Source organism: Etheostoma spectabile, chromosome 8 (genome assembly GCF_008692095.1).
Source record: "Etheostoma spectabile isolate EspeVRDwgs_2016 chromosome 8, UIUC_Espe_1.0, whole genome shotgun sequence".
Classification (NCBI taxonomy): Eukaryota; Metazoa; Chordata; class Actinopteri; order Perciformes; family Percidae; genus Etheostoma; species Etheostoma spectabile.
In genome coordinates, this window is record NC_045740.1 from 30,351,821 (window position 1) to 30,363,925 (window position 12,105).

The window sequence follows — 12,105 nt, forward strand, 5'->3', positions numbered from 1 at the left end:
CCAAAGCTGGACCCCGCAGTTTTGCTTACAAGCCTGGAGGGGGTGGAGACGCCAGTGATCTACCTGCTGAACAGATCGCTGCTCCACCTGGAGACAGCGGGAGCACTGTGGAGTATGTTTTCGACTTCTCAGGGTACGATGCTCTCCCCCTTCCTTTTCACCCTCATACCTCGGATTCCGAAAAACACACCCCACTGCCACATCCAGAAGTTCTCCGAGACACAGCCGTTGTTGGTTGTGTTTCTGAGGGAACGATCTGATACAGGACGGTCATCAGGACTTTGTCAGCTGGTGTGAGCTCAACCAGCTTCAGTAACACCAGCAAGACAAAGAGATGATTGTTGACTTCAGGAGGAAAACCTCCCCTCTCAGAGATCGGACATTGAGGTAGTGGCGGAGCTACAGATTCCTGGGTGTTCACCTAAACAAAACTGAACTGGACTGATAAACCCATGCCTATAAAGACGGGCCAGAGTCTCCTCCATGCTGTGAGGAGATCAGGTCCTTTGGAGTGTGCAGCTCTCTAGGACCTTCTATGACTCTGTGGTGGCCTCTGCCATCCTTTATGCTGTGGTCTGCGGGGGGGGGCAGCTCGGACCGGGACAGGAGCAGACTCAATAGAATGATCAGGAGAGCGAGCTCTGCCTGGACTGTTCTTGGACCCCATAGAGAAAGTGGGGGAGAAGGAGGAGTTAGTCAAGCTGATCCACATGGAAACACCCCACCCCTCCATGACAGTGTGGGTCCCTGGGCAGCTCCTTCAGCAGCAGACTGTACCCCCGTGTAAGAAGGAGGGGTACCGCAGGTCCTTCATCCCGGCCGCTGTCAGACTCTACAACACCTGCTCTACGATAGTGTTGTAGTTTCTGTTCCTGTTTTTCTCCATCACCACACACACTTTCTGTTCATCTTTAATATCGGTATTTATATTATTTTATTACAAGTACTACTTTTCAACATTTATGGACTCAGGTTATATAATTTAAATTATGCTAACCACTCTTGCTTCTTTGGCTCTAATTACCATCAACTTAATTTTAACGTCACTTACACCGCAATATTGTTTCTCTTATCATGGCAACCGCACTTTAAATTTCTTATTTGACGCCATTTTGCTTACTCAGTCTTACCATATTATCTGTCTATTGCTGTCCTGATTTCTGTTGGTACTGTTTGTGTGGTATTGTTTTTTGCTGTTATTGAAAAATGCGGCTGCAGCCGCGCATTTTCGTGGGATGATAAAGTATAATCTAATCTAATCTATCTAAATAGTTTGTAGCTGATTACAAGCAGACTTCTCTATTGGCTGTTGAACAGGTGGTGGCCCTTACGTTCTAAAACCAGCCTGTGAGACAGACCATGATTCACAGCGACACCATCGCTGGTTGGAGTCGAGCTGAGACGCGACGGTTCAGACATCTGAAACTTTTGGTTTGGTTTCGTCACGAATTATAGTTCCGAACTGGGCTTAATGTCCGCGTGTGTAACAAAAATAAATCTATCTTATAAGTCACACAGTGATGGCACTAGCAACCCTCCATAAGCTATCTCTGTGTGTTGATGGTTGTTGGCATGTGTCAGAACACCATGCCAGTGCCACCCTGGCTTGATTCATGCCCCATGGAAACCCCATAAATCGCCCTGGACACGCCACTGCTACCAGCAATATGTAAGAGTGGAAGATACAAAGTCAAGTGCATAACATAGCCTGTAATATTTTAATCCAAATAGATCTAAACCATCAGGCTAACAGGTCTTAACAAGAAAGTAGTAAGATGTAGTAGCAATGACACACAGAACTGTATAGGCTGGATTGCAAAACACTATCAATCATTGTTATTTTGCAAAGTGATTTTTTCCTCTTTGTAAATAGAGTATTATGACTGACAAATATATTTTATATGGCTATTGCAGAGGCGGCCTGCCTACCCAGAGGGCTCTGTTTATGTCTCAATTACTGCTAGGCCCCAATGTTGCTATAGAGCTACCAGCTGAGGACATATTGTTTTCCACTTCATGACAACCACACATGACGAATTAATACTAAGCTTTCAGTGTTCATATCAGATTCTTAAATTGGCTAATCGTCGTATAATGCAGATCAGTGAGCCCTGTTTATCTACGACAGAGGAGCTGCATCATCACCACACAGGCATCCTGTGACATATTTACCTCATCGTATCGTAGCAGGGATGATGCCAATGTATGTAATAACAACTGCATAACTGATTCCATTTACATCGCAATTGTAACACATTGGAATAATACACCAAACCAGCTTAAGCTGTGGTGTTCTAAAATATTACGGATACTATGACGTTAATACAAATTGGAACACGGTTGCGAGAGCTACTGTAGAAATTATAGTGCGTATGTACCTTCTCAATGTTTATACCGTCAATTACCAGATCCCTAATGTGTTACGACCTAATTAGAAAGCTAGCCAACTAGCCTAGCATCTGGCTCCGATATGATAGTTAAATCTTAGCAACAGAGAGAACGGCTCGCAATATTGAATCTTGGTACGGAATAATGACATTTTGAAGTGGTCTGGATATGGGAAAGTTGCACAAGCTTTTAAATAATCCGACAGCCTTTGTGTGATAATGACAGTTTTACTATTCGGTGCACATTAAATTAGAAAACTGCGCTAATTTGAAAGAAAATGAATATTCGAGCTGCTTCGCTTCTATTTCCACTGGCATCTCTCCCAAACACAACGTGGCGTCCGAGGCCAATGCCGAGGAAAATGTAAAGTTTAAGTTTTATATAATGTTGTTGATAGTGATTATAAACACGCCGAACTTTAGAATACCATGCATCTTTCGGGAACTTCTAGTCTGTCACTGAAAGTGCACGGATAGTGTTCATTAATCGCGAAAACATCAAAATGTCAGATTTTTAAAGCTAGTTTGGCGTGACGTTCGCTAATACGAAACAGAACGACACAGCACAAGTTAGCACCAAGCTATCTGCAAATAAGGGTGCAGTAAAGCTACATTTAATTACTATAAGGACAACATTACCTTTGGAGCGTTCTGGTGAGCCCTGCTGTCCGGCGGAGAAGGCTCTGCCTGGGGACCAGCCTGCGTCACAGCCGCTTCCACGGTTGGGGGACTGGAGCAACGGACGTTGTCGGTCCTGTGTTGCTCCGGCTACTAGAAGCGCAGGAAGCAGAGCGGTTGGCTGTGCTGATTTCCACGCAAAAGTGGTACGGCACCGTGGCGCGGATAGGCTGCAACCGGACGCGGGTGGTGTTGCTGCTACAGGAAGAGGAGGCTGTGGGGGAGCCACTGGGTTTACCCGCTGCGGGGATGAGCTGGCTGGGGAGGCTGACATGACAGCCACGCTCAGTTGATAAAGTTAAATGATCAGTGGTGCTGTACATAGTCCTGTCATTTAAACAGCAACACAACTTAGCTTTAGTGTTTTTTAGCACACGACCCTAGCTAACCTTCCCGTTTTAAAAACTTTCCAGCTACCAAAGTTTCTGGAGTTACACAGTCATCACTTTCACACTTATTTCGGTCTGCGTACACAGATACCCGCCTGTGCTGTTACGCGACCTGTGTGCTAAAAGTTATGTACGCTGTACTTCGAATTGGACAGACTCTGACCTCACCAAACACAACTTCCAAGCCCGCTGTTGTCAGCACTCAGTTGGCACAACAACTGACAGAAGAGTGGGACAATGGGTGGGACCAAATCCATACAACTACTTTCTGATTGGTGCTTAACTACTCTGGAGATGTCGATGGGTGTTCATTGGATGTATAGAAACTTGGTGGTGGCCACCTGATGGAGGCAATAAGGTGAATTAGTAATACCGTAGTGTACCGAGAGTGCTGCATGTCTAGGTGCATAACTTTATGGCATTTAAAAAGATAGAACATTATAACCTGTTTAAAATGGTACAAGCAAGTGAACTTTCTTCTCATTTTATTGCAGAGCGCAAACACAACTGACTTCTATATGACCCTGGTATTTCTTACTCAAACATTTCCAAATGTACTGCATATTTCAACAGAGGTTGACTTAACATCACAGACATACCAGAAATAATTTATGTTCTGTTCTTTCTTCATTCTAAGTAAGAGAAAACACATTCATCATTGGATTTCTTTTCTGATGTTTGCATCTACATCTGGCAAAAGAAGATAACCTAATTGCCATAGAGGATACTATTGTGTAGTTTTTATATCTGTATGTCGCCATATTTTGTTTAACAAAAAATTTAAAAAAAAAAGTTACTTAAAAAAAAAACCAGTCTTCCGTTAATGCCAAGTCTCAAATCAAGGCAGGTCTCTTTCTCACCCAACACACACACACACACACACACACACACACACCAAACACACACAAAGTCACACAAATGGAGAGACCAAGTCCCAAACTAACAAATTCTCCATACTTTGTCATGGTTTCTGTTGCTTTCGAGGTTCTGATATTGTTTTCTGTCATTTTTATCCTGATTTCTTTTTGTGTTATTCTCCGTGTCCTCTTGTCGCCTGGTTGTACTTCCTGTCTGTGTCTGTTCGTGTTCTGTTTATTTTGATGGTCTGTTTCTCTGTCTAGTCCTGTCTAGTTTATCCTGCCTTGTGTTTTCCTGCCTAGTGGTTGTCGTCCCCGCCCCGAAGTGTTCCCCCTGTTGTCTCACGTGCCCCGTGTCCCTTTGTCTCGCGGCAGATCTTTGTGTGTCTGGTTTGTCGTTTCCTGTGGCTTGTCAGCGTTCAGACTCTGCCCGAGGTCTTCTTTCGTCTCTGTGCTCCTGTTTTGTTTTCCTTTTCTCTGGACCTTTTAGACATTTTTGGATCCCTTTTTTGTTTTCCCTGTTTTCTGGGACTAAATCCTCTGAAACTCTCTCCTGCCTAATCTCTGCGGTTTGGATTGACATGATATCCTTCACCATATTAGGAAAATATTTTTAAACTGTCGTTCTAAAATGTATTTATTAATTAAAATATTCATAGTGTGCCATACCTTATTCCTGCAAATATTTGCACGTGCCATCATACACATATAGCTACAATAATTGTCCCTATGGTGCTTTTGCATGAACTGCAAACAAATGGTATTAATGTAAAGTATTACCTAGAATGTATTTCTTACCACAAATGTTGGCAATATTTATTTCAATCCTGATAAAAATATATTGTTAAATGGAATTCAATTTAAGTATTTAATGTTATATCCAAGATAAAACATTTCCTTGTACACGACGGTCATAGTTAGACAATGCTTTTAAATTTATTAGTTAATCCACAGTTACACCCAGTGAAAAACACAGCCAACATCAAACAGATACACACCTTAACTCAGACATCAGGTGGTTAAACAGAGACAACTTTAGTGGGAGTTAACAGGTAGCTTGTGCTTACTTCTAAAAGACGATTAAGAATTATGATGACTTCATTAAAAGGCACAACAGGTTTGAGAGACCACGGTTGATTTGTACAAACAAAACGTACAAATACAGTATTGGGAAACTCCTGGCTGAAACTTGACTTTGAGCAAATGTATTCCTCTTCTCAGGAAGGTCTATGCTCATTTTAAAAGCTCATATTACAAGACTCCAAGACAATGCTCTGAAAGAGATGTCAATAGACCCAATTGCATGTATCTGTTGAGAAAATAATTCAAACCAGGATGCAAATGTCAATCAAAATCAAGACCAACAGAGGAATATGCTGAAGTGAAATCCCCTACAGTTACAGTATCAGTGTTTACCAGCAATATAGCCACAGAGATTGTACTTGTTATGCAAGTAGCATGCATTCACAAATAAAATGGCAGAAACTCAACTAATAAAGAGCAAATGGAGGCTGTGTTCTGACAAAAGCCTGGGTATATTCATATTATAATAGCAGCTCGTGTAGATTCAGCATAATGTGATTAACAGCGTACAGAGTCGGAACGTCAGTTCAGACAGATGTATTTGTATCATTTGATGATTAGAAATAGTTCTCATACTATCCAAAACCATTCAAAAGATCATGCGCTTTATCTCTTAGGTATCATCAGTACAGTACAGCTGTCATGGCTTGAAAGGATTTCGATAGAAGTACATGAAGTTATACTGAGCAAAAAACTAATTGTATGCATCTGTGCTTGATGGTGTTTTAAGCCCCCCAACGTCTCCTTCAGGCAGCGCTGACCGTGACTTCAAGGCCTAACCTAGTCTCATCATGTCCTAACCTAGAGCGAGACGTTGGGGGCGTTAAAACAATGATAAACCCTATTTATTGTCCCAGTACTAACTCTGATACAAGTTACTGCTTATCATCTAGGTGTCCTCAGATAAACTGAAGCTTATGCATAAAATATCAACCTACACTTGAAGTATAATTTCAATTTAGTGTAATCTGGGTTTTATTTTGTAGTTTTGGCCACTTCATATCGGTATAAATGGATTGGCTCCAAGGTAGTTGCTGAGATCTGGTTAAAAATGAGGGCATGGGGGGATGGCAGTGAAATGGCTCCTACCGGGTGTTAAGACCAACCGACTACAGAGAAATGAAATGCAAAGGCTGCAGCGGTCGTTTTTACTCCTCCGTCTGAGCATAGTGTATCATAACGCAACAAAATGAACACGACTCAGAAGACTGGCACAATCATAGAGTGGCATTCTAAAAAACACATTTTGAAATAAACCACGCAATGCAACCCAAGCCTGAGGTGAGTCTGATTTCTGCTCTGCAGGGCTCCACCTAGCCTACGATAAGGGCCTGAAGTGTATACTTGGTGATGTGTCGATGGATACACCTGTCAGTAGCAGACTTCTAGTAATCACATGATAGATGGGTTGTAAACAAGGTTTAGATCATAAACAAAAAATTTTGGAGAGAAAAACAAGGGGAAGGGCAACGTTATCACCCAAACTTTGTAAAACATCACCATTGTAAACCATTCACCGCAGGTTTTTTGTTCAACTTTGATACGTACAGGACACTGGCACCAACATTTCAACGCTTCTGCTTTTGTAGAGCAACGATACCCCAGATCTCAGCAAGTCCCCAGATCTCAGCAATGTCCCCAGATCTCAGCAACGTCCCAGATCGCAGCAATGTCCCCAGATTCAGCAACGTCCCAGATTCAGCAATGTCCCCAGATCTCAGCAATTCCCCAGATCCAGCAATGTCCCAGATCTCAGCAACGTCCCCAGATCTCAGCAATGTCCCAAATCTCAGCAATGTCCCAGATCAGAACGTCCCCAGATCTCAGCACGTCCCGTTAGTGCAAAGTCCTCATAACTGCTAGAAAACCCAAGTAGATAAAGTTTAAATGATCCTGTTCAGTTTGAACAGATTCAAACACATCCGGCTGAGGGCTTGACCGTCACAATGTCTTAACCATCAATACGCAGGCCCGTATCTGTAGAGAGGAAACAGCAGGTGTCCTAACTGCGTTACGGGTTTACGTCGAGAGCAACCCAACAAGGAACACGTAAACCACAAGTTCATTTAGTTCCCCTGATGCCATAAAGCTGAAACCTGGTCACCGTCATCAGCTGTACAGCCAGTGACATGTCCATGCTTCCTTGTGTTTTTCCAACATTATATCATGGCATTATTATGACTATATTGAAATATAAAATGGATAGGGAGTTAATACAGAAGTGTTCTGCTTTGCAGTTCTACAACTAATTTTTGTCTAATGTATTTCTGTGAGCTCTTCCTTGTTCGTAATGCTACAGTATGACATGTGCATGTTCCGAAGGCCTAGACTCTCAAACCACCAACAACCAGCCACAGGGGGAACTCCTGGAAAACTTCACCAGCCTAGGCGTTATGAAGCACCGAGTTCCTAGAGAAGTCGTACTGGAAACTAGTCAGGTTGTAGTTCATGTCCCGGGACAGCAGCACATCAGAAATGGGGCGCCCTGCCCTGCATGGCCAGGACATGGGGAGCCAGAGGAAGGGGACGTCCGAGGAGGTCTGGCAGAGTTGAAGCAGCTTCCACGGCGGGGGCCCTGCTGCTGGCGCGCGGTGGGGTAGCTGCAGGGGGCTTTGTGTCGGTGGGTGGCAGTGGAGCTGTACAGGAGGACTGGGGGAAAAGAGACCGAGTTAGAGTCAGTGTGCAGTATTTATATTACTTTAAATACACTGTTTCTTTTCCCAGTGGTTTTCTATCCCACGAGCAGCAGGGCGACAGTTTGTAGATCAAACGAATACACCTTACTATCTTTTTGCCTTTTTAAAAAGCAAATTCCAATATTTCATACCTTCTTATAAGATTTCCTGGAGCTGATAAAACACCATCCACAATTGGTTTTTCGCAGCTGAGAGTAGCACATTAACGCCTTTGTGCAATGCATTGTGGGTCAATAGTAGGGCTGGGCGATGTGGAGAAAATCAAATATCCAGATATTCTGACCAAGTACCTCGATGACGATATTGTAGGGTTGACTATTGGTGCTGTAACAAAATGTTATTTACACAATGAGATTTTTGATAAATCTTCTCCAGAAGATGAATGACTTAAGTGGAGAAAAGAGTTAGCTGCAGCTAGAAATGAAGCTAGCTAGCTAGCGTCTGTAACGTTAATCAGATAGTCTTGTGGCTCTCAGAGTGCACGTGGGACTGCTGGCATTGGTTGAATTGAGTGAATGCGCAATCACGAAAAAGGTCCAGATCTTTAAGTTCAGCTTATGAAAAAGGGGTCAAAACAAAGTGTTGGATTGCGTTTATATATTTGGTTCATTGGTCAGTTTGTGTGAGTCCAACGTGTTTTTTATTGCGTTTAAAGACATAGGCAGTCCCGGGATAATTAGCAGAGCTCTAGACATGTAGTTTGTTCAGTGTGGTATTGATACACAAGTTCCTGGAATGTTATTTTTGGCCTCCGTCATGATTTGTGTGCAGCGCTGCCCTAACATGCACATCGCAACATGCTGTTCCTGATTAGTGCAGTTTGCCAAAAACAAGCTTTAATGCTGTCAAGAACAGAGAGGCTGTGGTAATCCCGTGGACAGTCTGCATCGTTGCTTTGATGATGCACGCCAAAGTGGTTTCCATTGGTACTTTGTATGTAAAAATGTGTTTAATCAACTCTTGAGTCTTGGAAGTACGGTAGATGTACAGTAATTGCACTGTACGGAGGAGTCGATGTTGAAATGTGTATTTTCTTATTACAGTAGATAAGTCTTATCAATGGAATAAAAGTGCAGAAATGTAGTAGTAAGTTAGCCACTTTTTGCTTTTGTATAATATCTAGCACAATGAGTTGAGTGCTTTTAGCAAGATTAATATTAAGCTGCAAACTATAGTGAAATGCCAAATCAGTAACTAAATACTACATATCTCAAGGCTCGGTCCACAAACCAAAATCCGTTGAATTCCGTGGAACTGCAATCTGTCAGTGCATTTGCTCTGAAGGAAGTCTGCACTCTCTTCCCCAAAGGTTCAGCTCTGGGAAGCTGACGTGCAGAGTGTACTAACAGTCTGGCGTTGCTGAGGCTTTGAGGGACTTTACATGCTCTGCCAAATGGAAGCAACGCCAACAGAGCTTTTTTTTCTTTGTAGGCACTGTGTCATAAACAAAATATCCTTAGCCACAGCACGACCCACAGTCATACCATCACCAAGTTTCCAGCATTTTAATTGTATTATTGTAGGCCTGCTGTGCTAGTAGCTCTGTGCCTCTGCTCCCCCCCCCCTCTGTCTGTCCTTTAAAGGAGTGAAGCCTGGTGTGGGGGGTCAGGGTTCCAGCTGTAGATCATACACTAATCCCTCTTTCTCAAATACCTCCCACTCTTTGTCAGATCATCGTCAAGACGACCACGTTAGTACGCGTCGCGACTGTTGTATTTAGCGGTTGATCGCTCTGATTTGTTCTCTTTTGCCACAGTTGTGTGAACCCGACTCCTGCTGCCCCTACTCCTGCCTCATCCTTCCTGCCTCTACACTGAATCTCAGGACTATTGGACACGGACACTTGGACATTTTGGAACCGTCCCGCTCTGTCTCCAGGATTTGAAACCATGGATTTGGACTTTGCTTTTCCCCTGTTGCGTTCCTAAACTTTGACTTGCAATAATCGTTATTCATTTGGCTCTGCGTTGTGCTGCCCTAGGTTCAACTTTAGTTTCACACGTAACAATTAGATAGAAAAGTGGGATGGTGTGTGCTACTTAATTGGACATACGAATTTGAAACTACGCTTCCAGAACTGACAAAATAGACAACCAACATCAAAAATCCTGTCCTGATGATGCTAAATTGTCAACTTCTGGTGTTTTCCCACTGCGTGGTACTGCTCGCCTTGGTGAACAGTGCTTGCCTGAGTTACACGCCCATGTAAAGTTGATAAGTAGTATAGTAAAGTACCCCCCCATGTTAAATACAGGGGCATAAGTAACACCCCCCCCCTGTTAAACAGGGGCATAGTAAACACCCCCATGTAAATACAGGGGATAAGTATCACCCCCCTATGTAAATTCCCATAGAGGCAGATTTTCATTTTTAAAGGCCATTATTACATGGATCCGGATACTCATGCATCCTGATAAAGTTCCCTTGGCTTTTGGAATTAATAGCCCCCCCCCCACACACACACACACCATACATCATTAATACCCTTCACCCATACTAGAGATAGCGGGTGGTTATTCAGTCTGCTTAGTAGCTGGTTTGATTTGCTTGAGAGATGATTTTACAGAAAGTTCCCCATGCCGATCTATTTATGGTGTGGTATGTGATTATGGGGGGGAAATACTGGCCTTTAAAAATAAAAAGTGCCTGCCTCTATGTGAATTTAACATGGGGGGTGCTATACTTCTGCCACTGTATTGTAACATGGGGGGTGTATACTTACTGTTTTTTAAGGAAGAACAACATAGTTCCTTCACAAGAAAATTGGTGTCTTTAAAAGGTTGGATTTTCCTCAATCTTTTAAAAAAAAGCATTCAAATAAATTTCCAAAAGATGTTTGTTATCCTCTTTTATCAACTTTAACCTGGGTGTGTAAACTTCTCACGACTGATTGCAGGAAAGCCTCATGAAGTAGAGCAGATTTTCCTAACCCTAACCTACGCTGATTGGTTAGAGGAAAACAGAGTGTTTTCTACCTCTTAACCTTTGAAGAGACAGAGTTTTATACATGCTGCTTTCATTAAGCTGGGTGTTGGTGAGTTAGCATTTCACAAAACGTTTCTTTTAAATAGCGACATCGTCTTTTCTTGCAGCATGTGCTGCCTTCTGAGTAGAGGGGCCTGCCACAAAAATCTCCAGAGTGCCGATTCTGTTTCTAGCATGTAATTACGGGCAAATGTTCGACTAAATGCAGAGAAGATGTGACAGGAAATGAGGCAGAGGTTTCCTTTGGGATGGGCACAGGGAGGGGGAGCAACAGACTCTTGTTTTCTGTATGAACCAAACACAGTGATATTTTTTATAAAACCAAAGTATGAATAAAACACCGGAATGCCGTGGATTTGGGAAGCATTTCGGTATCTCCACTGTACGGCTGCAATTAGTTGTACAGAGTTTCTGCGCAGGTTTCCCCAAGTCAAATGTAAGATTTTAAGCCCATTTGAATGAATTAAGACCTGAATGAAATGACTGAATGAATGAAATTTAAGACTCATTTGTGTATATACAGCGAAACTGGACTGGCAAAAGCAGAACTACAAACCACGGAATAAAAAGCATTAGAGGTAGGTGTTGCAAGGACATAGGAAAATGAAGCCTGTTAAATTATAAAACCCTTTTTTGTGGTTAATGGAGTGTTTCAGCCCACGTGATTTGTATAGGGTTCTTTTGGGTGTTGTTGACGCGGGCTGGTGTGTCAGCAGTTTTCCGTTAAACCAGCGGAATATTGGACATTGGCAGGATCTCAGTATTGCATCACCGTGTGTGTGGACACGACAAAAGAGGGACTCGCACTACTACTACTACTATTAGGTTCCCAGGGAACCTTTATACCTCCCAATAAAGGGTTGTCACGATTTGATTTCAATTTAAGGTCAATCTCGATTCATCAACGCTGCTCCACCTGGAGGACAGCGGGAGCACTGTGAGAGTCATGTTTTTCGACTTCTCAGGGTACGATGCTCTCCCCCTTCCTTTTCACCCTCTATACCTCGGACTTCACGCACAACACCACCCA

At 42.9% G+C, this 12,105-nt stretch overlaps 1 protein-coding gene and 1 long non-coding RNA gene across 6 annotated transcripts in view; both read right to left on the minus strand.

Moving 5' to 3' along the window:
• LOC116693504 (uncharacterized) overlaps positions 1-2,622 on the minus strand; it is an 11,012-nt gene extending 8,390 nt beyond the window's left edge. Inside the window, exon 1 of the long non-coding RNA XR_004332940.1 lies at positions 2,612-2,622. This is a non-coding gene — a long non-coding RNA (uncharacterized LOC116693504). The remainder of the gene's footprint in view (positions 1-2,611) is intronic.
• Positions 1-12,105, minus strand: part of LOC116693412 (glucocorticoid-induced transcript 1 protein) — a 71,476-nt gene that overhangs the window by 44,187 nt on the left and 15,184 nt on the right. The gene's annotated exons all lie outside the window — the stretch shown is intronic.